The sequence below is a fragment of the Numida meleagris genome, chromosome 19 (genome assembly GCF_002078875.1).
Source record: "Numida meleagris isolate 19003 breed g44 Domestic line chromosome 19, NumMel1.0, whole genome shotgun sequence".
In the NCBI taxonomy this organism is placed as follows: domain Eukaryota; kingdom Metazoa; phylum Chordata; class Aves; order Galliformes; family Numididae; genus Numida; species Numida meleagris.
In genome coordinates this window covers 3,895,334-3,921,683 of record NC_034427.1, presented here as the reverse complement: position 1 = coordinate 3,921,683, position 26,350 = coordinate 3,895,334, and the positions used below count along the sequence as shown (strand labels likewise).

General features: G+C 43.6%; 1 long non-coding RNA gene across 14 annotated transcripts in view; it reads right to left on the bottom strand.

The window, feature by feature from the left end:
* Window positions 1-26,350, bottom strand: part of LOC110408423 — a 317,152-nt gene that overhangs the window by 147,089 nt on the left and 143,713 nt on the right. For 13 of the 14 annotated variants that reach the window (XR_002444331.1, XR_002444334.1, XR_002444336.1 and 10 more), the window contains one exon: window positions 20,597-20,768. This is a non-coding gene — a long non-coding RNA (uncharacterized LOC110408423). Of the gene's footprint in view, window positions 1-339; window positions 415-20,596; window positions 20,769-26,350 lie in introns of all 14 variants that reach the window. The other variant, XR_002444330.1, reaches the window with a different exon arrangement.

Here is a 26,350-nt window from a genome sequence, read left to right as displayed (position 1 = left end):
AGCAATATCACTGGCTTGGTGTTTGATACACATATGTAATCTCATACAAACTGCCCACTGGTCAATTGCACTAAGCAAGAAACGCAAAAATCTATAGGATAAGCACTAAATATACTTAATTTCAAGAAATCTGGAATGCTGAACGTGCCTGGAACCTTAAGAATATCACTTCAATATGGCAACGTTAAAAACCTGTGACTTTAGTTTTGGGGCTACCCAATGGCAAATACCAAATGCACTACTACCATTCAAGCCAAAGCTTAAACAAAAGAGCACAGAGAACAGCTGGACAAAGGCCATACTTGATGTATACTTGATCTCCATTTAACGAGCACTTACGCAGTTATATTACTGCTCAGTTTTCGGGACGCTCAGTTCATGCTGGAGCTGAGATGCTTCAGGACTTTAGTTGACCTGTGGGGTAGCAATAGCAGTGTGAGTATAACGTGTCCCTTAGGAAAAAAAAAAACCAAAAAACTGATGCCAAAGACATTGACTCCACTTATTTTATCTGTTCTAAACTAGCCACCCATACTGCAGCCACATATGCTAGTGCTGGGCAAACCTACCCATTAGCTTCCCCAAGGGCAGATACACCATGAACATACACAAAATACAAAGACCAGAAGATCCATGGACTGAGACCAATCAGCAGGAGAAAGCGTTGCATTTTTTAACTAATTGTTCACTGCTTCCCCAGATAGGCGCTAGTCACCATCTGTCACTCTCGTTGACCAAAAGAGAGAAAACACTGAGGCAACGAGACCTATTGCTCTGCAGCACAGAAAAAGACACCGTGAACTTCCTGAGCATGGCCTGAACACAGCCAGGCCACCAGGAGCAAGCTCCAAAGGCGCCTGGGCACCCATTTCAGTGAACACTGGTACAGAGCCTCCGAACGCAGCATGGAGGTCTCTGCCACCCTGACCTGGTGGGTGACCAACCCACCCATCCACACCTCACGGGGAAGCAGCTCGAGGAGCTGCACTGCTCCATTCAGCAGCATCGTGTGCCACTCTGAACCCTGTCAGTGACCTTGGAAAGGTCACCGCTATTACACCACAGCGGCACCAAGACTCCAGTGTGAAGGATTAACTGAATGCTTACCGGCGTGCTGCAGCGAGCGGCGCTGCTCGTTATCTCGGGGTCTATTCAAGGTCTCATAAATAGCATTGGAAGGATTCCACTGAAATTGCAAATATGAGTAAACACAGATTTCGCTCCACCCCAGAAAGATAACTGCCCCATTATCAGTGCTCCACAGGTACAGCACGAGAAGCTTACGGACACCCACACCTGGGACCTGTGGAGAACCGGTGCCCTCTCGTTGTCAGCTTTACCCAATGACCAACTCTGAGTTCATTTTATTGCTGTTCATGCAATATGTTTTTTCACTTTCCCATGTGCTATACTTCCAATAAAAATAATTCACATGTGAAATGGCTTTACCTGACAAGATTGGGGAAACACTAAATGCCGTAGAGGAAAGGCCTCTAAAATATTTATAAATAGGCTCCAAAGACAAAGGTATGGCTCCAGACCGCAGCTCGAGCGGGTGCACAGCCTTCACAACCACCAGGCTTCATCTGAGATCTATTGGACCCCATGTGAATTTTTGCCTTCTCTCAAAGAGTCTGAATCAGGCCATCAGGGACATCACACACACACAGCCATCGGTGCCCAGCTGCCAGCCTGCACCGGGCACCATGCACTGAATGCACCCAGCCTCTGCAGGGAGAAAAAGGGCAACTACAGCAAGATGGTCCCCATGGCCTGCACTCACCTGTGAAGTCACATGGATTCTCAAGCCAAGCCTTCACAAACCTCCACCCACATTTCACAGACAAGGGCAGTGGCTTTTGCTGTCCGTACAAGTCACTCAGATGCAGTATCAGTCACTGATTTAATACACAGAAAACCATCAACCAATTGATGATTGCTCCCCAAAGAGAGAAGTACACTAGAAAGCTGACCTCCAAGCAATTTTTTTCCACTGAAGATTTCTATTTTTAAATTTACACCTTCTTTTATCTTACTGTCATTCCAGTTTTAAAAGACAACATCAAGCAGGATGACATAAGTCAAATTTAAATTAAAATTACAGACACAAAATTTCAAGCTTGAGATACGCAAACATCACATATTTAACATACTCCAGCCTTTTCTTGGCTTCTGAATGGGAGGGTGCAGTGCCTTATACTCAGTAGACTGCAGAATATTGGGCCTATATTTCAAGTACATGACCAGTGATCATTGATTCGCTCAGTATTCCTACACATTTTTGTAAGTTCTCACCAGCAAGCTTTGTTTACCAACCTTTCCTTACTGAAAATAAGTAGTTTTGGAAGAGGCAGGCAAAGAGTTAATCAAAGCAATAGCATTCGCCATTTTTCCTGATCACGTAGAGAGTGACCAAAAATAGACTGAGAGCATCAGCACCACTCGTGTCTTCTTCCTAATTGGCCTGCTTTGGATGCAGATGTTCTTCACTTCCAGACGCTGGTGTTTTTTTGAGGAGTACAGAATGTGCTGCTTTGGCATTTCTGAACCCAGTAAAACTTTGATTTGCTGTACTGAAGTAAGTAAGGCTAGCAGGAAAGAGGAGAATGTTGTTCTCCATGAGAGTTCCGAACTCTCTCAAATCCTCCTAAACACAAGTGCCTGTGATATCAAGCTCTGGAAGAGAAAGCCATCTGTCTGCTGGTGACACACCAGTAACTGTAAGTTATAATGCAAATAAACAAGGCAAGAAGAATTTTCTCCACAAAACCTGCTGCTTTAGAAATCAATAGCCAGAAGTATATTTTGATCCAACAACCACGATGTGTTGCCATTACATCGTATGGGACAACTACAAAAGGTTTAAAAAGAGCAGGTTTGTTTTCATGGATCACCTGCACAGCCATCCACTCACCTAATCTCTCTGCAGTCTTCATCTGTGTAGTTGCAATGCTTTGGGATCTTCAGCCTGGGCTTGCAGCAGTTTATAAAAGCCAGGTGTCTCAGCAAGCTGGATACAAACCCCACAAAACAAAGCAGAAAGCTACAACATTTCTTTCTAACAAAGGATAAACTGCGAGCTAAAGGAGCCACTTTTTCATTCCATTCAGTTTTCCCATCACAGTGTGCATCATAGACATCAGCGCTGCAATATAGTAATGCTGTCACAGAACTACACCCTTTCTTTCACACTAGACATTTTCTAAACTGACATTTACATTCACAGTTACATCTCAGGAAATATGCTTACAGTTCTGCTTTAAATCACTGTGAAGCGTGGACACAACCACCCAGCCTTGCAAACGAAGCGGGTCTGAACGTCTCGGTAGGATTCGTGCTTGTCCCTCACTTGTTCTGAACTCAAAGGTGCAAGGCTGACAAACATCCATTTGCAAATGAAAATGGATGTGAACCACTATGAAAGTTTAGCTCAGGTAAGGGATTGAGAAGCCAGTTTCAGCTGAACCCTAAATTAGCTGTTTTCTACACCAAGAGCATCTTCATTCTCCAGTTGGGAGACTCTTACCAACGCAAAAGTGGGAGGACATGAAAAATAAAAAAAAAAAGCACAGCAGAAGTACTACAGATTTTGTTACACAAAACAAAAATGAAAGCAATAAACAAACTGGTTAATGTTTCTTTCAAAAGCAAACACGAAGCAACGCACATTTTGAAGTTGGTAAGAGATGTTACACATGACAGCTGCTGTCACCAAATCCTTCTCAAACATACGTGTAGTTCATATAGAATATACACACAGCTTCTAGTTTTAATACTGATGCACTGGGAAGACGTCAATCTCATGGTTTTAAGGCACCCTCAGAATCAACTGATTTCTAGGTTTTCACACTCAGCAGGATGGTTGGATGCTTAAGTAACCAACTGCCTGCAGAATACACTCAATAGCTTATACAGCCACCGAATTAGACATGAAAATTGTATCCAAATTACATAAAAAGCTGTAATCCAGATTCAGATCTGCTCTTTAAAACTGCCAGCAAGAATTTCACTTTCCAAAGCATCTCAGTTTCCATTCAGTTCAATTGTAATCACTTCTGCTCAGGACTTTTGAAAAAAAAAAAAACAAAAAAAAACCCACGATCACCACTGAAAATGCTTTCAAAATGATGTCCTTTGTCGTACTTTTTTTCCATACATTGAATTATATGCCATAAAGTGGCTCTGTCAGGCATTCAGAGCACAGCTGTGATGAGCAAGAGCCCGTGATTAATTCCGTCCCTGCTCCTCAAACTATTTGCCTTGCCTAATTAGAAAAGAACACAATAGAAGTTACAAACATTTTCACCACTTCCAACTGGCCATCAAAAGCACGCGAGAAGCCAAGTTGCCTTTCACTGTCTGCCATGAATAATGTATAGAAATAGGAAAATCTCAAAAGTTTACCCCGTTTTGTACTGCATTGTTCACATTGTTTTCCCCCCACTTTTTATTTTTCAGAAACTGCCCTGCAACCCACTGCAGCACTGCTGTGTGGGCCTTTAGGAACATACATTTTTTTTTTTTAGCGTTATTTCTGAGCTTTCAAGCTTTTTTCCTTTGGTGCCAGCATCAGCTCAACCTCCAAAGCGCAGTTGTGCGGAGTTTAGTGATGAACCAATATAAGCAAGCTGTCCCCAAAACAGCTCTCCCTTAATTCAAAGGGAACAGTGTGTAAAGGCATGGGTGCCCTCAGAGGCACAAGCAATCACCAGTGCTCAGCATGGGCAGCCCTATCACTTCGGCAATAGCCACTGGCCTTAGGGGAACCAGGAACTGCTCAGCATGGGGATGCAGTGAAGCGGCTGGAAGCAAACCTTGTTGCAGGGAATTCATGGTTTGTGTTACTGAAGGGCACGAGACCACCAGGCTCTGGGATGAACTGCTGAACTCCCGTAACTCAGCCCAGTATCAGGTATCTGATAACACGTGTCTATCACCTTTGTGTACGTCCTTATCACTAGGCACAGTAATAAAACAAACATTTCCAATGATGCTCTGATATACTGTTTGACAGATCCTACTTCAAGTCACAGGGAACAGCACTAAATCTAGTAGCCCTCCACAAGTATTTCACAATATATCTAGAATCCCAATTAAGGCAAAATTTAAGCTCCTGGAGCAGAGCAGTGTCACCTCCCAGGCACCTTGCAGAGCTTTTGAGACCAGCCCCCAGGTGCCCCAAGCACCCATCTAAAGGCCTGGCTGGGATGTGACAGCCTCCTAAGCACTACTTAAGCAGCACGCATGCAACAGAACTTAATTGCATCGCAGAAGATCCTCGATAGCTCAGAAATTTAATTATCATGGCTTTAAATAAAACTAAAACACCCAATCTGCCACAGTCCCTTAGCAAAGCAAGGCCTTCAGTACCATGGAAGACTCTGGGCCGCAAAGCACCTTCAAAGCCAGAGCTGACAGCAGCCACCTCTGAGAGCAGGGCTCCCAAGTAATACTGGGACTGCCTGAAATCCCTCTTGACAGGAGGGTTTCTCCCCTCCTCTCTCACACTTCTCAGTGCCTGTAACCCAGGAGTCCACAAGACCCCGAGCACCCTCCCAGCAGCCGCATTTGGCGCAGTGCTGGCCACGCTACAGGGGTGCACCCAGGGCACTGCTCTGCTGAGTTCTGGGGAGACAGAGCACCCATTAGTTAAAGATTTGGGGGTTTATGCAATTAATGTGGTTTTTTTTGTTTTGTTTTGTTTTTTAAAACAGAACAAACAAGATGTGAGTCTTTGTTATTACTCAGCCTGAATACGGAAACCTTTGCTATAGCGAGGAGTCCGAAACACTCCCCAAGGTTCAGCAAGCCACTCGGACAGAGGGCATCGTTCAGCTCCTTGAGGAAGTCAGGACACGCTGACAAGCTCAGATCCTGAGCTGCTCTCTCCGAAAACAACCAAACAACGCCGTGCAGGATGTTTCAAATTATGTGCATCCTCTGTTCCCGCAGAACTTTTCCGAGCCCGATTTCACTTTCGCAGCGCCTGGGGCTGGGGAGGAGCGGCTGACAGCAGCAGCACACAGCACCGGCTGCTGCCTCTGAGCCTAGCAGAGCTCTCCTATGGTGTCAGCCACCTGGGCTTTCAGATGGGCGGCTTGCCGGCCCCGAGGCAGGGCTGTCACATCACAAGCACAGCATTCTGCAGTGCCCTGCGATTGCGGTAACGTGCAGCAGAGCCGCTCGCTTGTGCAGGAGAGTGGCAGCCATCTGCTGGCAGGTGGGAGGCACGGAGAGCCATCCTGCAGGGCAGCCCCAAAATCCAGGTGTCACACGCCTTTGGAGAGCCGCCCACACGGCCGAGGAATCGGTGCCCCAAAAACAACCTGCTCTTCTCTGTTGCTTTGGAAGAAATCCTTGAAACAGACACCAGAGATAAATGCCATTAGGAAGAAGCACACTTAGGAAGCAGGAAAATACCGTAGAGCTTATCAAATGGTCCCGGAGAACAGGATTTAAAGTCACAAGTCATTTTCTGGAATTCTCAATCTTATCTAAAAGGAAGAAAGATTGCCGTTCCTTTAATCTACAGACGAAAAGGAGCCAGCTGTACATCTGAAAATCAGCTGCCTATCGATCCCGCGCCTGTTAATATTCATGAAGCTACATCGTAAGGCTGGAGATTTTAACACAGTGCCCCCGGAGTCTAAATCAATTCCCATTGATTTCAATTGGCTTCTCCCATCCGAGCATCGACCTCGCCCCTCCCTTGGAAACATGCTCTCAAGGTCCTTTGAAACACGCTTGCTGTATAATGAACTCTGAAGGATTGCATGTGCTTATTGGTATGTTCTTTTCTTCTCCACCCGTTGATCTTCTGAGGGGGTGGATACCATTATCTGATTTGATGTGAACATTTAAAAATTTGAACCTACGCCCCACAGGGCTCCCATCAGTTTCTGGAAGCCAGAATAAACTCTCTCTTCATTTAGACTTGCCTGAAAAGTTCAAGGCTAATGCGGTCATCTAACAAAATTGCATTTCTTGACACTGCCTGCTTCCCGGAGAAATATATACTAAATATTTCTGGGTCCTGCTTGGCAGACATCTGGGGGCTACAGGTTTACAGAAGTGGCAGATTCTGGTTGAAGGGTGAACTTAATTTGCTCTACTTTCCTAAAACGCCGGGCCCTTGGGTCCGACCTTGCTCCCTTCTGAGCTTCCCAGCACCCGACATTCGAGTCTGCTCAGGGTGAGTTACGAGGCGCTAAGGAAACTCAGCAATAAGCAGATACACACCAACCCTGATGCCTGAGTGAGGAGTTTGTATCTAAACGTTCACTATTTCACTTCTGCGTGCAAAGCGGTAGTTAGGAATCCACGCTTCCATTTGTACCCCAAACACAAAATGAAGTGCATTTAAAAAACAAGCCTTTTCCTCTCCAAGTTTTCTATACTTCTGCTTCCTCAGCTGATAAAAACTGTATTACTATTAACAGCACTTAAACAAAAGCATTGGACTATCTGCCCAGCTAATGCCCACACAACAGGTCCCTACATGACCACAGAGCGATACCACTGATTCATTTACAGTGAGAGTGAGTTTGTATTATTGAACTGGGCAATACTACAACTTCGTTGACAACTTCCAACATCCACTTGGTTCACAATTTAGTCAAATGTGTGCAAGGTTTTTACTCTGCCTTCAACCATCCTTTCTTCTCCAACACTATTTATTTGCCGATTAAAAAGATGCACCTACACCACAGTTGTTAGCACATACAGTATTTGAAAGTGATGCATTCAGCAGCTATTAGAAATAATGGTTTTGGGTTCAGAATACCATTGCAATCAAATGCCTTTCAAAAAAAAAATCAGAATATGTGACTTTTGCTGTATATATTAATGTCTAAATAACTAAAATGCATGTGATATTGGTTTTTAGCTGCCCTCAAAAGGCTTTCACACGTAACTGATCGAATTACTGTCAGTTCCAATCCAACAGCAGGATTTTACCTGCAGCTCTGAAATAATAAATAAATAAATAAGAATCAATAATATATAGGTCTGGGAGAGAGCCGCATCTGAACTTCCACAGATGTTACACCTCTAGATAGGCAGCACCCACCCCAAGCCAGCAGAACACTGTCACCACCGCACCAACAGCAAAGTCGACTAGCATGGAAATGGAGAATGACCAGCACCAAATAAGGGTGTTAAAAGTAAATACGCAATGGGGAAAAAAAAAAAAAGAAAGCATCTTTGTCTCCTACATTTCATTTTCCTTTCCAGTCTTGACATCGCATGCCAAGGAAACGCAGACGCCAACCCGCTCCTGAAGGTTTGCTGTCAAACCCACTGCGTCCCTTGAGGACGGGCACCTCCAGCCAAGACCTGTTCTCTGCGTGGAGGGTCACAGAATGGACCACAAAGTCAAACCGGCTGCAACGCGCCATCAAGGTGAGGGAGCGGCCGATTTCACAGACCTGTAACAAGAGGACAACCTGTGTGCGGGCAGCGGGGCCACAGCTTTTAATTTGCTTTGTACTCTGCAAAGCTCTGGGGCTCAGAGCGCGGGCAGTTAGGAGAAAAGCTCCGGGTCCATCCCTAGCACACCGGCCTGCCCGCTCAGCTCCAACACAAAGCTGAACCCAGCGCTCAGCAAGAACTGGCAGAGCCGAGCCTGTTGGTGACACAGCCCCATCGACCTCAGCGCAGCCAATCCAGCTCTGCAATCACGCGTATCCCTCTCACGGCTTCCTGAGCTCCCAGCGCAAGGAGCTGCTCGTGCCCCGCTCCGTTTCACTTTTCCTTATTTCCGTGCTCTCCCGCCTGCCTCTCGCCGCCGTTTTCCCTTTCTGCAAGCTCCTTCCTGTCGCCGAGTGCCCTTGTGCTATCGCTTTCACAATCAGAGGAGGCCGGACGTGGCGCTGCTGAATGGGAGGAAGGCTCGGTAATTAGCTGGATCCTTTGCTGTTTACACAAACACTTAAAATATACAGACAGCGGAAAGGTCAGCTCCTGCAACACACTGCAAATTAATCCGAATCCGAGGTGATTACTGCAGGAAGCCATTTAACCAACGAGGTGCTGCTCACTTTGGACATATTGGAGTTTCTGTTTCAATACTACTGCTATTCATAATATTCTTCATTTAAAAAAAAAAAAAGATAGCTCTGAACATTTTGAACGGAGTAGCCTCTAAACAACACACAAAAGAATAGAGCGTGGCTGGTTTCTGAGCAGTACAGAGCTAGAACAGGAAAGTCTGGGGACTATCAGAACATTTCTGACTCATTTTAACATTTCTCCATGAATTTCCTTCAGTTGCGAGCTGCCTCGCTGGTGTGTCCAAACACTTGAGAAGTGATTTTACAAACAGGATTGTTTCCTGAAATAATTACGCCTACGGTATTATGGAAAGGAACTTACAATCTATACTCACACGCAAACTAAAAATTGATTGAGAAATTATACATAACCAGCGCAGGATCAGGAGAAGGGCACCCAGCATGCTTTGTGATCAAATTACCATAAGGCTAACTTCAACGCAGCCAAATTACTCGTGACAGCTTTTCAAAAATCATTGTTTCAGAATATTTACAAAAAACAGAAAATTAATGGAGATTTATTCCGAATAAAATAATAAATTAAGAGTTTAATTATCGCTAACAGGAATCTGGAAAAACCATCTGTTCTTATTTATACATCAAGCACAGTAAGCCGCCCTCATGTCATCCGTCTTCAAGCACAACACTGAGGCGTACATTTAGCTGTAAGCACTCACTTGAGCACCACTCAAGACAAGGGATGTAAGCACAAGCAGATTATTAGTTTCAAGCCAGGTCCTTGCCCACTGAAGCCGATACTTGCAGTCCAAGCAGCCAGAAAGCACCACAGTGTGCAACCTGCCCCTGTGTCTACAATGGAGTTCGGACTTGACCAACCTTAACGTGAAGGAGCACGCTGCTGAGGCAGCCTTCACAGAAAGAGGGGCTTAAAAATGCAAATAAGAAACTTTAAAAAAAACGCATTCCTCGGTGATTAGTTCATTAATAAAGAAAGCATCTAAACACATCTTGAGTTCCTCCTGTACTATGCTTCCTATTGACAGTTGTCAGTCTTTCCAGTGGAAAAGCTCACAGAAAAGGTTACATTTATCCAGTTGAATGTTATGCAATATCTTAAGAGCTGTTTTGAGACACTTCTAACAGCAGTTAAAAGCAGTGTATAGAACCCACATCTCACTGTACTTGAACCTTGCCTACCTACTCACTTAATAGGTTATAATTAGAGACATGGAGGCAGCACTAACATCTAAGATAGGTTCGACAGAGGATATTAATTTGAGCACAAAACAAAACTCTAGGTATAAGAGAGAACTGTGACTTACACATCAGAAACTGCCACATGAATAATCTTTAGTTGAGTGATTTTCCCTGAAATCAGACGTTCCAATTTCCCATTGCAGATGAAGTTTTAAAGAAATTGTTTTTGCAAAGCCGGCCTATACCTCAAGTGAAACAAATCTTTCTTTCTTATTCACATCTTCAGTGGGTCAATCTGCAAGGCCAAGGACTGCAGGCTGGAAAGCTAGCTGCCAGTTCCTCAGGTATGAAACACACAAGAGCCTTGCTGTTGGAGAGTTCTCCAGGTTTCTTTATCTGATACAGGTGGGAAACATAGGAGCATGTTTCCTCTGACAGCTGCTCACACACTTTGCATCTCCGCCGCTGTGCCATGACAGATTTTAAATTTTGATAATCCCTTTTTAGCCCTTTCAGACTAAAGCCATGAAATGCCACAGCTCCAACAAAACCAGGTCCTGTCGGCCCATGTTCATACAAATAGCCCGAACCAAGATGATTTATTTACAACAGTTAATACAATTGGTAGTAACGACTTTATAGGCAACCTCTAAGTGCAGGCGAGATGAAAAATTTACTAAATTGGAGTATAAAAATTCATAAGAAAATGTACAGAATCAATATTTCATGGGCTTTGCTTTACCTTGCCTTACACAAATCTACTCCAGAGCTCACATTAAAATTTAAACCAGCTTCGTGCGACAAGTTCAAATGCTGGGGCTGTTTCATATTAGTTTAACTTCGGAGGGTATTTTTTTGTTTTGTTTGTTTCATAAATTGGAAAAAAAGCACTTAGGGAGCAGCATAGTTTGAGTGCTTGTGCACTGCTTTTCTCTTTTCCTCCCTTCTTTTAAGAATAAACTAATTGCTAACAAACAGGGAGGACACTGCCTAAAAAAAGAAGAGAAAGAATCCTAGAACACCTTTGTGCTCCATTTAATATAGCACAGGAGACGCAGTTTAGAAATAATACCCGAAAAACACTCTTAAGAACCTCTAATCTGGGAACAGAGCACGAGAAAAACCCACCAGCCAGCTTTTGCAAGAGGACCACAATGATGCAAGGATGCCCATATGAATGCATATTGCCTCGCAAGCACCCCATTGTCTGGCAGACCAGCACAACCCAGGGAGCTCACCATGGCCCAGGGCTGCAGCAGCCCCTCAGAACCTCAAGGACTTGTAGGCACGTGCAAGGTTCATCCTTTGCACCAGCCTACCTAGCCCTGTTTGCACAATCTTGTTGTAGTTTTGTGCATCTTTTATCTCAGCAAAAACCAGTTCGTCTAGAACAGCAAGGAAGACCTCTTTCTCTTTGAAGATAACGGAAAGAAATGATTAAAAATCACCTCCTTGATGTTTGCATATGGTTCACAAATAATAGAAGGAAAGGATAAAGCCCAAATATAGAGAAGGAAAAAAAAATAATCACCTGCAAGTATTTTATTTGTGCCCGCAAGCTCATATACATTCAGTTGTGGTTCACTGCAAATGAAAAAGTCACAGGTGGTTTTGGAGGACACCAAGTACATCTGGAGAAGGAAATCTGTGCCCCTGCACTCTTAGATTCCAGGAAGCTGTCTTCCTCAGTTTGAACAAATGCAGGGCCAGATTTCCAGTTTAGCTGTGCAATTATGTGTGAAAACAGCGTTAATTATACAAGTAGCTAACGGGAAGAAACTGAAACATTTGCACAATTTGGGAGTTTAAAGAACTTATCCAAATATATGACCCTTAATGGTCATCTGACTTTGACTTCTTGACAGTACACTGTTGCACAAAGGAAGTCTATAATCAGTTAGCTTCTGCGTCACTTAAACGTTGCTTAATTATTAATTAATTGTTATACTGGCACAATCAAGTCTGCTAGAAAAACGTTACGTTCACTTTCTGAACTTAACAGCAGACTTCAGCATGTTAGCAAGAACTGGCAATCATTTATTACTTATTATACTGTAATTCATTAACGTTGTAAGAAATATTTAGATACTTAATTGGCATTTAACAAGATAGCTATAGAGAGTAAATGAGACATTAAATCCTCTTCTAAAATGCCCATTAGGTTTGCTTTGGAAATTAATTGATCTAATTCACTTGCTGTAAACCACTCTAGTCTGCACCAGTTTAGAACTTCAGGATATTAATGACAGCCAAAACCAAGGATGGACGTCCGCACACAGCATCAGATCAAAGGCTAACGCGCCGATCACCTGTATTTATGATCCTAATAAATAGGCTGATAGGAAGCATTTATCTTAAATGCTGCTGCTCATCTCCTGGATCTCCATCACGGCCACGGCTCCCCTGAGCACCACCCACGTTGCCGGAGGGCTCAGCAGCAGAGCTGCATTACCAGCCCCATGGACAGACAGCCTGAGGAGCCTGATCTCAGCCTGCAACCCCAACCAGAGCTTGTAAACTTTGTGGGTTTCTACTTGTAGAAGCCCCCACCTGGCCTTCAGATGGCCTCCAATTTTTTCAAATGCATTTTTTCCATAGAAGTCTATTATTTTTGGACTCCATTTCCTCCTTTCATTCTCTACTATAGAATTGGTGTCTCTCAAATGAGAATATACAGCAGGGAAGAAAATGCAGCAGCCCTTGCAACTTTCTGCTAACTTCTGCTTCTCACCAGTCTAAAGCAACGCGATAAATCCCCGGGAGAGCCCTAACTCTTGCACTGAAGGCTCCATTAGTATTTCATATCTGTACACAGAGACACTCGTATCAATCACAGCTGTATGTGGGAGCCACATTCCTTAACTGTTAATAAAGTGCCTCGAGGTCCATCAGCTTCTGTCTAACAGAGAGCAATTTTTTATTTATTTATTCTACATTTTCAGTGACTATTTCTAGAAAATTTATTGCTCATTTTTAGGAATAAAAAAAAACCACCCCAGTGTTTATCCACTATTAGATATCTATTTTTACCCCTTGTAACATTTTGAGCGCACATTAATTCCCAGAGAAAAGGAAAAGCATGGTGGCTTGTAATGCCCTTATTAACAGTGCTAGCAAAACACAATCTACACAGTTTCCATCTGCATTCAAAGGGCTCTTCTCACACTGAGGCCCAGGAATATCAACAGATGAAACTCAAAACTTTGACACAGTCTACATCTTTGTATGTTCTAAAAGTATGCTTAAAAGAGAGAGAAGTTAGCCATTTAAGGTCAGAACATTGTATTTTTTTTTGCACGGCTCTAGAAATACTTGCATACCTTGGGAACAGAAGCTAGATTCACCAAGACAGTCAGTTAGCTCTCAACAGTGTTGTTATGACATACATCAAGTCTTTCCCATGCGGGGAATACAACCACCCAAACACAGTGGCCTGCAAATTCTAACCAACAGCACTACACCAAATACACAGTCACAAGGCAACCGTTTCTCTTGGCTGGAGGCTCTTCAGCCTCTCACTGCAATGGAGAGGGCTGGAACAGGAGGCCAGGAAGGACAAAATTTTGCTGGCTCTGCTAGAGGAAGTTTGCCAACACGTTCACCAGGAGAACAAGACCGACAAAACCTCTGAGAGCTGACAAGGCCACAGGTACATATTTCTGTCAAGGACTGTTTACAGTTTATGAAGGTCAGCTCTTCCTCCAGTGCAAATAAATCCTGCTGCAGTGACCACAGCATGTGCCATGCAAGGATTGGCTCTTCCATTCCATTTTGCTCGCTGCTGGCACCAGGTAGCAGCAGTTTGCACAGTCCCAGATGCAGCCAATTGCCCTTTCAGGGTAATCGCCATTCACGTTAATGGTTTTTCTTCAGGAAAACCTCAAGGACGTGCTGGCGATTTGTTCAGACACACACAATATCCAACAATACCGCATTAGCATCGAGTGCCTGCTATGGAGAATTTCTCCAACTGGGAGGAGGAGCACTAAGGCCCTCATACGAAGATGCTTAGGACCTCCCAAGACGTGGTGTAGAAAGATGTGGCACAGTCCATAACTCCTGTTAGAACCTCCACAGAGGTCACTGTCACAGCAAATGCGTACCCTCCCAAAGAAAAAAGAAAAACACTGAAAGCCAACAGAATTAATTACATCCTCTCCCCCAGTTTTGAGCTTACCACCTGGGACAGAAGACTTGCATTTAGCTGAGTCTGGCAGCTTTTTCCAGCTGCCAAGTCATGTGTGTGCCCCTCTTTTCAAATGGCGTGCCCTTTGCCTCCCACGGCATTTGAGGGTTAATCTTGTCAACTCAAGATCTTTCTAAGATGCCAGCCAAGCTCATCATCAACTTGACACAGATGTCTTTGGGGGAATCTGGGCTGCTCTTTCTGGGAGCACTGTCCATGTTACAGACAAGAGGCTGAGCTGCTGCAGCCCCATCAGAATACCCAGCTAGGTCTGCTCTCGAAATCTCCAAATTAAACATTTAGAGCTGCAATTAAATACCAGAAAGAAAAAAGTCAAAAAAGCAGCAAACACGTTTACAGAACTTCATAGCTAATTTATAAACTTTTTTATTCGAGCTCCCATTTTGTTTAATTGCTTTAATTTGTAGAAGGAACACATCTTTGTGTAGGGTGAGGGATCAGAGTTTGCCCAGGGACAAGTGGTGAAAAATGCAAGAGGCTGAGCTGACATCACTGGGGTCATTTTTGACATGTATCTAGTTTTAAACAGCTGCTCAGAAAAATCAGGAGCATCTATTTTTTAAAAGTTTGTCATTCTGAGTGTCTGTCACGAGTCTGCTCTTCCACAAGTGATTATTTGCAGGAAGAAATTCAGATTTGAAGAAAGAAAAAAAAAAAAGCAGGTATGTAGGTATATTTTCTATTGAAGCAGACACACCAGCACAACATTCCACTCTCTGCATCCCTGTTTTTTGTTGTTGTTTTTCCCTTGCTGGATATACAAGAAATACTTTTCAGTTCAAGTGGCCAAATAAATCCTCACTAGACACCCTTGCAAGCAGATAGATTCTCAGCGTGGCTAAGAATAAACATCCACAATGGTTTTACTGCAAATGTTCCACCTCTGCTGGAGTCAGTGAAGTTCAGGGCTGAACACAATCCAGTGTGAGTTTTGCTGAAAATAAGTGCCTTCAGTTCACCGTGGTTCATGGGAAGTCTGTTTTATTTTATGTGAGCTCGCAACCCTTGAGTTTCAAGCCTGAAAAAACCCTAGGCAAAAGCTAGCAATCAAATCATGCAGAGCCCACGCACAGTCTGTGGTTTGCGACATAGGCTGACATAAAATTTTAGTGTGGGTTTTCCACCAAGAACGAAGCTGAGGTTTGACTTCATAAAATAAATAAATAAAGGCTTATCTTTTATCTGTACTTGGCATGCCATGGGCTTTCAGAACACAGGCCTCCATGTTTGCTGGCACACATGGACAAGCTCTTTCAAAACACGGTTATTTATAATGCAAACTGTGATTCCAAGAAGCATCAGAGGGATTATCAGGGACTCTGGGATGTATGGGAACACCAGCTACAACATCAGGAACAGATTTTCAGCTGGACTAAGCTCTGGAGAACACAGACTATTGAAGCCAACAGAAGAAGATCCCTATGGAGAGTGTGTGTCCTGTTTCTTCCTGGCCTTCACCTACACAGCATCACTGGAGCCTCCAAGATTTTCCACTGATCCCCAGGGGAACTCCAGGGGTCTGTGACTGCTACACAGCTCAGCCAGGATGGAGCAGCTCAGCTCCACACGCACTGCAGCCCGAGCAGGGGCACGGTGGGGGAACCAGGAACCGGCACACACCAGGAGCCATAGAGAAAATGAAAAAGTTCCATCTTTCTTGGTGAGGCAGAGCCAAAGCCACTTAGCTTCCCCACTCAGCCACATTTGCCTGTATTTCAGTGCCCAGCCATTTCACAGCTCACTGCCTGCTCCCCCTGAGCCCAGCTAGTTGAATTTCTCTTTTAGGACCCAATGGATTTTGAGCCTCTCCTGGCAACTCAGCAAGCTCAGTCTGACAAGAAAACTGAAGCATTTTCCCAGCAGCTCTTATCAGGAAACAATGTGTCAAACAAGATGAAACTAGCTCTCCATTCTTGGAAGATTTACTACAATTCCCCCTATGCTCACAGGAGCAATGTTAACACTAACCAGCTACACAGACAAGGAGTGTAAATAGGGCTTCTCTCACAAGTAACAAGTCCTATAAATGCAGTCTGCGGTAAGCCTGTGCGGGGCTCCCCATCCTACCACTCACACGCTGATAAACATCTCCACAGGGGTCTATTAACTGTGCTCTTGCAAATGTAGAGCTGCCTGAGGAGCAGAGGCACACAGCCTCCCGAAAAGCCTCCCCTGTTCCTCTCTCCACGGCCATGAACAAGCTGCACCCGCTGCAGCCCCAGTCCATGCACGGTCTCCTGCAGGGACTGGCAGCCAACACAAGGTTGGGATCCTGGTGCAGAGCAACCACGGCAGGGAAGAAACAGGTGGCAGCTCCCTGAGTGCCTGCAGAAGTGGACGTGAGGATGGGGACAGAGTTGGGTTTCTGAGACCCTGGAAAATCATCAGAATAAAGAGAGGTAAATGGAAAAATTATGTAGGTGTTCAGCTGGCACCAACTCTGTTACACTATTTATGACCCTGCATGGAGGCAGGGACCCGAATTATTATTGACTCCTTAAAAAATAAATGCCCGCTGCTAAATAAAACAACTGTGAATGCTTTCTGTTCTAGGAGACACCTCCAGCTTTGGGCTTGGTTGCTTATTTGTCTTTTTTTTTTTTTTTTTCCCCTTCCCATTCCCATTTTTAGCAGTAAAACACAGGGGAAAATGAAGATTAAGGGTTAAACAAAGGCTGATAAAGACACAAAGCAGAAACTCCTAAGCTTGTATAGAACTTAGTTTCAAATCCTTCTGAGATTTGTTTTTTGTTTGAGCGCTGGGGTCTTTCTGAATCCAAGATCCCTTGTTTACACCAGCCAGAACAACGCTAAATCATCACCACCCTCATCATGCCATTCGATTGGGCCTAAACCACAGAATTAAGATAGTTTAGGAACCCAAGTCTCCAGGGCAAATTAAATAATGCTATAAATTAAGAACTCCACTCATGCCAGCAGCTACATCTTCCAAAGCAAGCAGCAAACACAGCTCCTAAATATTTTGTTAAGTGCTTGTCTGTACTAGACTGGGGTTGATAACACTGGAATTTGTTAGGGACTGGGTAGCTGATGCGTTTGTTAGGAAGCCAGGAAACATGGAAGCAGAACATGCATCTGGCTGGGGCACTGGTCACGGTAGGAATAGCAGCAACATGGAACCACCAAGACAAAAGACTCCTCTGTAGCTCCCCAAGGTAAAATCATTCAGGGTCCTTAGGACACGTGGGCAGGGTGAAAGGGACAACAGTGTCTTTGAGAATATAGCTCAGATTTCCGAGCCAAAGAAACTGGGTAGAATCAGACCCAAGGCATTGCCTGCAGACTTCTGCTCCCCTCCCACTGCCCACACAGCTGCAGCCTTCTTCCAACACATCCACAGATTCCTCCAGTTTGCAGAACAACATTTGCTGAACCTCCAGCTATTAGAGCAGATAATAAAGTCCTCACATGGGGGGCGTTCATGTTCTCCATGTTGTCAGAGCAAATTATTTTGCTGTTCAGGATAGGTTTCACCAACCATAAATATTTATATCTGCATGGATGTCAAATACTTTAATTAGGAAGTACACCTGTAACAAGACCGGGTTTAATTGAATCTTTGAGCTAGACATTTCCAAGACTTCAATTACATGTCATATAAATACATCGGAGTCAAACTCTATTAGTATAAATTTTCTTTAGGAAAAAAAACTTCCGTTGTCAATATCTGGGGCATTCTGATAAACGTAACAGTCACTAATAAGGCAGGGCTAACCACCTGCAGCTGGAGGAACGCATAAAGTACCTGGAGAAGGAGTCAAAAGACAAAGAAATGGATAGAGGACACCCCTGCTTTGCCCTGCTTATATCTGCCTCACTCCTGAGTCAAGCAGCACTGCCCGAAGCGCAATGCAGCACGGCCTGACCCAGCCGGGTCAAGAAGCCAATTCAGTTACTGGAAATGCTGCAGCACTCCATGAGAGCTAATTTTATTGACAAAGAGCTAAATTAGTGCAGGTGTGCTGTGCTGCAAAGGCTTCCAGCACTATATTAAAGCTACTCTGGATAGCACTGCCAATGGCCCTCAGTTTAGCTTGCTTAGGTCCTGCTGGAAGCAAGAGTGAGTGTCAGGAGCAAACCAGCAGCACCTAGATACTGGGCTCCCACATTATCTCCTAAATTCCCAGTAAGGAACTTCATGTTTTTTTCATCCTCACTATCCCTCTTCCACCATTTTACCCACCTTCATGAATTAACATTTCATCATCGTCCTTCCTTACAACACCTTGAATCCTTTCTTAAAGCCAGAGCCATCAAGTCCATCATCTACCTACAGTACCACCCATTTCCCAAACCCTGGGCCACATCCTATCCTTCCCCCATAATAGAAGGTTCCAGCAAACTGAAGTTCCTTCAGGCACAGCCGGAAGTGAGACAGGAGATATAGCACCAAGCTTCAGCCCCACAGCTGCCTGCAGGCAGGTTCTTACCTCAGAGTGCTCTCCAGGTGCCAAAGTCTTGAGCTGCTGCTCTAAGACTGTTAAATACTTCCCAAAGTACTGGAGGCAAAGGTACTCAAGTACCACAAGTTCTCAAAAATGCTTTTGAACACAGAAGATGCCAATAGACAAGGAGCTACTATCCTCTCCTGAGATACAGAGAAGGCAGAGAAGAGATATAAACCCCAGCTCCTGCAGCAGGTGAATGCACTAATCACTTTGCTACCAGCCCAGACCTTTCTCAACCCCAACTGTTTTACACACACAGGTGCAGACCTCACCGATTGGAGCTGACAAATGAGCCTTTTTCACAGAAATGTGCTGTTGTATCATTCCTAGATGGCATCAATTTTTATTTATTTATTTTTTTTTTTTTTCACTTCAACAGATTCTCAGATCATAAAAAATCGTTCTGACCCTCCAGGCAGGCTCCTTGCTGGGAGCTCCGCTTGGCTGTGCCTTCAAAACACAGAGAGCTGTCACAGTAGGGGTCTCAAAGGAGCTCTATTCAATTTCCAGGTTAGCCACAGGTTTCTTTACATGACCATGGGAAAATCCTATCCCGTTTCTTTGCCTCAGTTTCTCAGTCTTCCCACAGGAGGTTCTGTGGAGGTAAATTCACTGCTGCCTGCAAAACACAGATGGGATGCTACGTGGGCAGGTGAAGAAGATCGCTCACATCATGATCCTACTTGGCTTAAAGTAAAATAATAAGCGCAAAACAAGTAAAGCCTCTGCAAGGCAGCAGAGTGTGAGCCCTGCGTATCATAAAACAAAGCAACCCTCAGAATGTCTACCCATCAGATTTAGAAGAAGCACATATCAAAAGTAAGACCCCTCCTCTAAAATCCAACCCTGCGTGGCTGAGAAGGTACAGCTCCACCGGGGATTTGGAAAGGGCCATGAAGTTAGAAAATTACTTCGTTTTGTGATGGCTTTGTTTGGGACACCTAATCTCTGAAAATTGCATGAAGCTGCATTAAACACGCTTTGCACAATGAACTGAATATCCATCAAGTGATAACAGCTGTCATCATACTGCCCTGGTCTGAATTTGAACCTCAAAGCTCGCAGTGAAATAGTGTTTTATCAAAGATATATCTACAGTATACTCCAGACGGAGAAGCTATCAACGTGTAATCACGGTCTGTAAAACAGCTGATGACTTCAGTATGCTTTTGCTACTCTTTAAATAATCCCCAATTCCTCTCAGGAGCATTAAAATCTGTCCTTTGGAAAATAAAGCAAGATACAGTATTAATAAGAAGTTTGAGCGCTGTGCTCAGTTCAGTTGTGCTTCCATTGACCGTCACGCATTCAAAAAACATTAGAGAAGGTTGGTCCTCCAGAGACCCCGCCATGATGGCAAAAGAAACTCTTGGCAATTATGTAAAGGCTCCTGTTTTATTTAGCAGAGAGAGGGTTTTTTTTTTTTTTTTTTACTTCTCACAGCCCTTTTGTGCTCCCAGATGTTTTAATTACTGAGGAAAGGGAGCGGATGATTCTGGCCATATGTCTCCATTCCACATAAATAAATATTGTCGCCAGCCCAGCTAAGTTTCGCAGAGCTGTCGACGATCCCGCTGACACTAAAGCTGTCGGGCCCGATAAGCATCTTCAATCCTTCAGTGAGCATGCTAATTCCGGGAACACTGAGACTGATATCCCATGAAAATATTCAATCTAGAAACAATTAGGCTCACATTGCTGCAAAATGGTACCTCTAGGAATTTGGGTGCTCGCTTGATTGGAGCCATGAGTCCAAGCTGTAAGCGGAGCTGCTGGCGGAGCAGTGAGCAGGTGAAGCGGTGCCTTCAGGGCAGCAGTTCCCATGCCACGTGTTGAAGTTGCTGTGGGCAACGTGTTTACACTCCCTTGTACATTCACAGAGACCTGGGGTGCAACAAACCAAGAAAGGGACGCAGCTATAACTATGTTGTAACTTCTTTGATTAATGCACGCAACATCAATGTTTTTTATTGCAGTGCATTTGGAAATAAACAGTGGTCAGGCTTTGTTTGTGCTAGACAGCATGAAAACACAGTTGCAAACCTTCCCTTAGCAGCTTTCAGCCTAAACAAACAATCTAATACATCCCCAGAAAAGAATACATAACCACAGCGACTGTGGGGCTTTGCAAACAAGTTGTGAAAGCTGTTAGGCAGAAGGGAGCAATTTAGGATGGAAGAAATTAGCTAAATTAACTGACAGCAAAGAGGGAGGCAGGACAGGACAGACAGGGGCAATGCAGGACTGTGTGCATTCCACCTTTCTGCTCCATTTACACAGCATCAGAATCCACAACCACCTCGAAGCTGCAGCCCGAGAGCTGGGAGGACAGGCCGTGGTCGCAGTTCCAGGGGCACCACAAAGGCCTTGGCAGCCAAATCAGGTCAAAATTCCTGCTTTGGCCCTAGCAGGCCTCCAAGCCCCTCACAGCTGTGCCTTTTATAAGCTGCCCAATTGCAGGCAATGCTGTTTGCTTATGGCCTTCCGATTTAACTCCATGTTTAGTGATACAAAGGTGACTCCAGGTTTTCACTGACAGTAAAGGACTGAAAGGTCTACTTGATGTCACATGCAAGTATAAACAGAATGCAGAAACTGAGAAACACCAGGCAAAAAGAAGGGGGAAAAAAAGATCCACTCAACAACACTGTATTTGTTCTCCAGGTCATGACACTAGAGAACAACCAGCATTAAAGAGCACTTGCATATGACACAGACTTCAGGAGATGCACTGTCCAAAACCAGACTTTATGGACAGGACATAGGAAACATTCATTTGTTCTTTTATGTGAACCTCTTCCCATCATCTCTTAATTTCATTGCCAAGTCCCTCCAAGATGACACACAAAATAAAATAAGCTGAGATCCAAGCACAAACCAGGCCATACATAACCTCAAGGAATGAGCCAGGCTGTCCAGCCCTGCCTCCCATGAGCAGAATGCATGAGGATGTTCTCATAGCCAGTTGCCTGTCGACATAAATACCCGAGGAGAAAGCAAGGCTCAGGAGGTCCTTGTTGAAGATGTAGAGACTTCCCTCTGAAGGAGCTTAAAATATCACCTTCATTTAAATCACTGGTGAGGTTTGTTTGCAAAAGCAATATCCTCCGAGCTTCCTCAAACTGGATCAGAATGAAGAGGCACAGACAAGACCTGAGTGCTGGAGAGGAGGCACTCTTCATTAAAGGCTATTTCCAATAAAGATGAAGACCATAACTGAGTAATTCATGGTCTGGGTCAGCAGTAAGTTGAGTCTGCTTGAAAAGGGATGGACACCTGAACAATCCAGTAAAACTGGAAATTTGTACACAGCTGACCTTGACTTCCTTGCAGCATCACTATCAGGGCACGCGCATAAAATTAAAGACAGAATAAGAAAGACAAAACAGTAAACACAAAACTGTTTTTATGCATAATGACAAAGCTGACTGCCAATGGCTGAGGGTGAACTCACGAGCAGCATCAGAAGTTAATGAACAAAGCTCTGCCTTTGGCATTAAGTGGTAGATATACAAAAAAACATTAAAATCATTTGTGATCCTGTCTCCAGGCTACACAGTACTATTTTAAAAATATGAATGTTATCAAATAACTGCTGAACAAATAAAATAGAATATTTTCTTAAGTCTAAACTATCCGAATGTAAATTTTATTTCATACTTGAGGGCACTGTGAATGGGAGCAGAAAGGGCAGCACTGAACCACGGCTCCTGAGACACCTCTGATACAACCGGAATAGAAAACTCCTGACCAGATTACCAGCTCACTTCTGCCAAGAGAAGAGACCGAGATAAGCATTTAATTTTACTTTTTTAAAGGCCTATCCAAAAAAATAGCACATGGAGAAAGAATTATTTTCTGCTGAGCTAAAGCACAGGATGAAAAGACTGGAAATCTGAATTTTCATCTCGGTGACAGTAACATTGTATCAAAAGTAAATCTACTGACATTAATAGCTACAGAAGATTTAAGATTAGCTTAAGCAAGGTCAGAACCAGCATGTAGATTCTGGGCCCAGCATTACTACAGACTCCCACCGTGATCTTGGGCAAAATCCATGTAGTGATGCAGTGATTCCATGCAGTGATTTTAGGAGCCTTGAATTTTAGATGACTACATTAAGCAATCCCAAAGCAAGCAACCACAAAAATGTCCTTAATGTGCTCTGAAAACCCCGAGGTTAGCTATTCTGTGATTTAGTTCTCCTACCTTTTAAAAAATTATCATTGTTACAACGATGGCCATTTTCATAACAGCAGCATTCTTTAATTCTTGACTAAAAGCAAATTACGTCAGGATTCCCAGGAGGCACAGGAGAAGCTTAAAATTATATTTAATTAATCAGTCCATCTTCAGAGGTATGGACTATCATTAATGTGGACTAGAAAGACAGAAGAGGAACATAACACTTCTCTCAAATAATAACTAACCACAACACTGAAAAAGTCCTATTCTTTTCCTATCTTGTTGAGTATTTAGCACGTCATGACAAGCTTACTTCAGTTCAAGTGCTTAGAATTCCTTTGTACTAATTTGTAAAGCAAATATATGAACATACATACGAATACGGTGCACTTCTTGCTATAAACTGCTGATGCAGATTTGTCACACTTAGATTTTGTGATTATACCTGCACGAAACATACGAATTTATGTCTGAGTGCAGTTCATTACTAGGAGTTATTTCTGAAATTTTATTTTTCAAAACTGTGATCAAAATAGGTCTAAACTTCAGATTGCCATTAGCAAAAAAAAAAATTGCTAGCACTCAACATCTATTGAAGTTGTGAATGCAAAATTCTCAGCCTCAGAAAACAATGTCCTTGCAATTCAGGTATCACAGCTTACAGGAGAGTATTCCTAGAAGGCTCCAGGTAAGATAGAATAGAAAAAAATGAGAATAGCAGTTATAAGCCAGTGAAAGGAATCTCTGCTTGTGAGAACAAGCACATTACAGGTGCAGAATATTGTGCTTCCAAAACACAAGCTCAGTGGAAACATATTGGATCCATGAGACCAAGAAAAGTAAGGGACAGACTTAGTTTTCCCAGTTGAAACTCAGCTCCTGAAGGTTGGAACATTCTCTGATCTTTGCACAAAAGTGTAATGAACCACACGAGTTTGATCTAAATCTATTTCAGATACCTTCAGTCATTAGCACTTGTGCGTGTCCTGGAACGTGCAGGGAAGGACGCTGCCGTCCTGTCCTAATGCTTCAGCAACGCCTCCTGATGCTCTTACTGCAGTGTGACTTCACCTTTACACGCTGCATAAGGTCAGAAATCATATATAGGGACATCTTCAAATCTAGAAGGAAATGAAACTCTAAAAACTGCCATCAAAAATATGTCAGTAGCTTCTATCCTACGGGATACAGAGAAAGGAACTAGAAAGGTACAGAGGGGTTCCTACTCCTATAGCTGTCAAGGGCCCAAACAAAGGCAGCGAGCACCTTATCCCCAGACCACAGTCTCTGGGTCCAGTTTAAAATCTGAAGAGATTTTCAGTGCAACTTATCATCAGAATACTTTAAAAAGTATTGGAGAGATAACACTGGGAGGGGAGTGAGGAAGATATTTCAGAAGAGCTATGGAAACAGTACAAGTAAAATCTGTTAATAATATGATAAGAAAGATGTGATGGACTCCCACCTTCCCAGCAGTGTAGATTTTTTTTTCCTCAAAACTGCCTTCCTTCAGCCAAGATTTTATGCCATAAATTGAACTGCGTCTCACGGGAGTATCAAACATAATACAAACAAAGTAACTGTGCTTTTGATGAGCAAAGGACTTCAAAGAGCACTAGCATGTTTATCTTGAACGCAGGGTTCCCACCAGAGCGCGGATGAACCAAGTTCAGTTTCCAACAGGACATCTCCCTGCCAGAGCTCAGCCACAAGCATTCAGGAGCGGTGGGGGAAGCTTTATCATCAAATCAATTCTAGAGTCATCGTTTTTTCTGTGCTGCGAGTACATTTCAGGATGCCACTGGGAACAGAGTGGATACGGCTTTCTCTTAAGCAAACAATAGCTGCCTTCAGGAGGAAGTCTCACAGGAAACAGCCCTCGCAGCTTGCAGTGTATGTGCCCAAACACCTGTCAGTCTTACAGTCCCCGCTCAGCCTAGAGTTATGTAGGGTGCCTCAAATACAGGTCCACACCCAAAGCGAAACTTCAGGAACTAGCTTTGAAACCGAGGCTCACTAATATGTTCAATTAAATGATGCTTTGTATTGTCACCAGCTTAAAATCTATTTGCTGTAACACCAATAAATAAAATCTCAATCGAACACAAAAATATTACTTGAATGTCTCCAGAAAAAAAGGAAACGTGCACTGTGATTTTAGAAAATGCTGTCCATCTAAGCAAACAACTATTCTAGTTCTGTTCTATGACCTGTCCTTTCTAGGGTACCAAAAGGTTTCAGAAGAAGATCACACAGACAAAACAGTCATGGAATTATCTCCGTATCTTTCAGTCTGCTGCTGGGTTTCCCTATTTACATTGCTTGTTATTTCTGTGAACAAAGAAGGAACAGAAGTAAAAGCTGAGAACGTTCTCATTCAGTGGTTCTAGAACAAGGGTATAGATGTGCAGTGTTACTCCACTGCAGCAGTGCTGGGAGAGGTAATACAAAGTCAGTGTATGACACCAGGGCAGCATCTGTCCATAGGGCTTGTTGTGCTACAGTCACTAACCAACTCTCTAACGAGGTAAATGTAGTTATGTTACAGCCTTTGTAGGAAAGAAATCCTGAGGAAGCTGAAGTTTTGTAAGAAGCTGATGGCAAGGAGCTGTTTTAATTATTCTCCAACTCGCTGACTCCACCTTAATCAGAATATATTAAATAAAATGTATGGATGCTGGAGACTGGAATGCTGCAGTTCATAACTACAATTAACCACTATTAATTAATAGCTGAAAGATAAATGAGCCATGGGATCCATTTATTCCTGGGTTGGGAGTATTTAAATTCACAGTAGGATGCCAGCCCATTTTTCACAGCAGTGAATTAAAGGAAGTGTGAATCAAAGCTCAGTGCTGTAAGTTGCAGGAGACATTTTCAGATCCATTTGGTTCTTATCGGTTAAATGGTGAGGGAAGAGAAAATGAAAGAAGCACTGAAATTTCACTGGGAGACCAAACAGAAAATGCCAGCATTTCCCATTCAGAGAGATGGGGTCTGGATCTCGGGCCTTCCCCTCATCTTACCCAGTTGGGCTCTTCAGGGCAGACAAGGAAGATGGATTTCCTGAAGCTGCACGATGCAGGTGTTTCTGTGTCAGTTTACCTGGAGCCCACAGTGCTGATTTACTTCTGGCCAATAAGACAGTTTGCTCAGCATGCGAGCAACACATTCAAGCAAACATTCACGACCTTGTTTATTTTCTCCTTTGTAGCAAGGACATATCTTGCCTGAGATGGTTTCTTAAAACTCAGCCAAGACTGGTTTTGCCTTCTATTGTC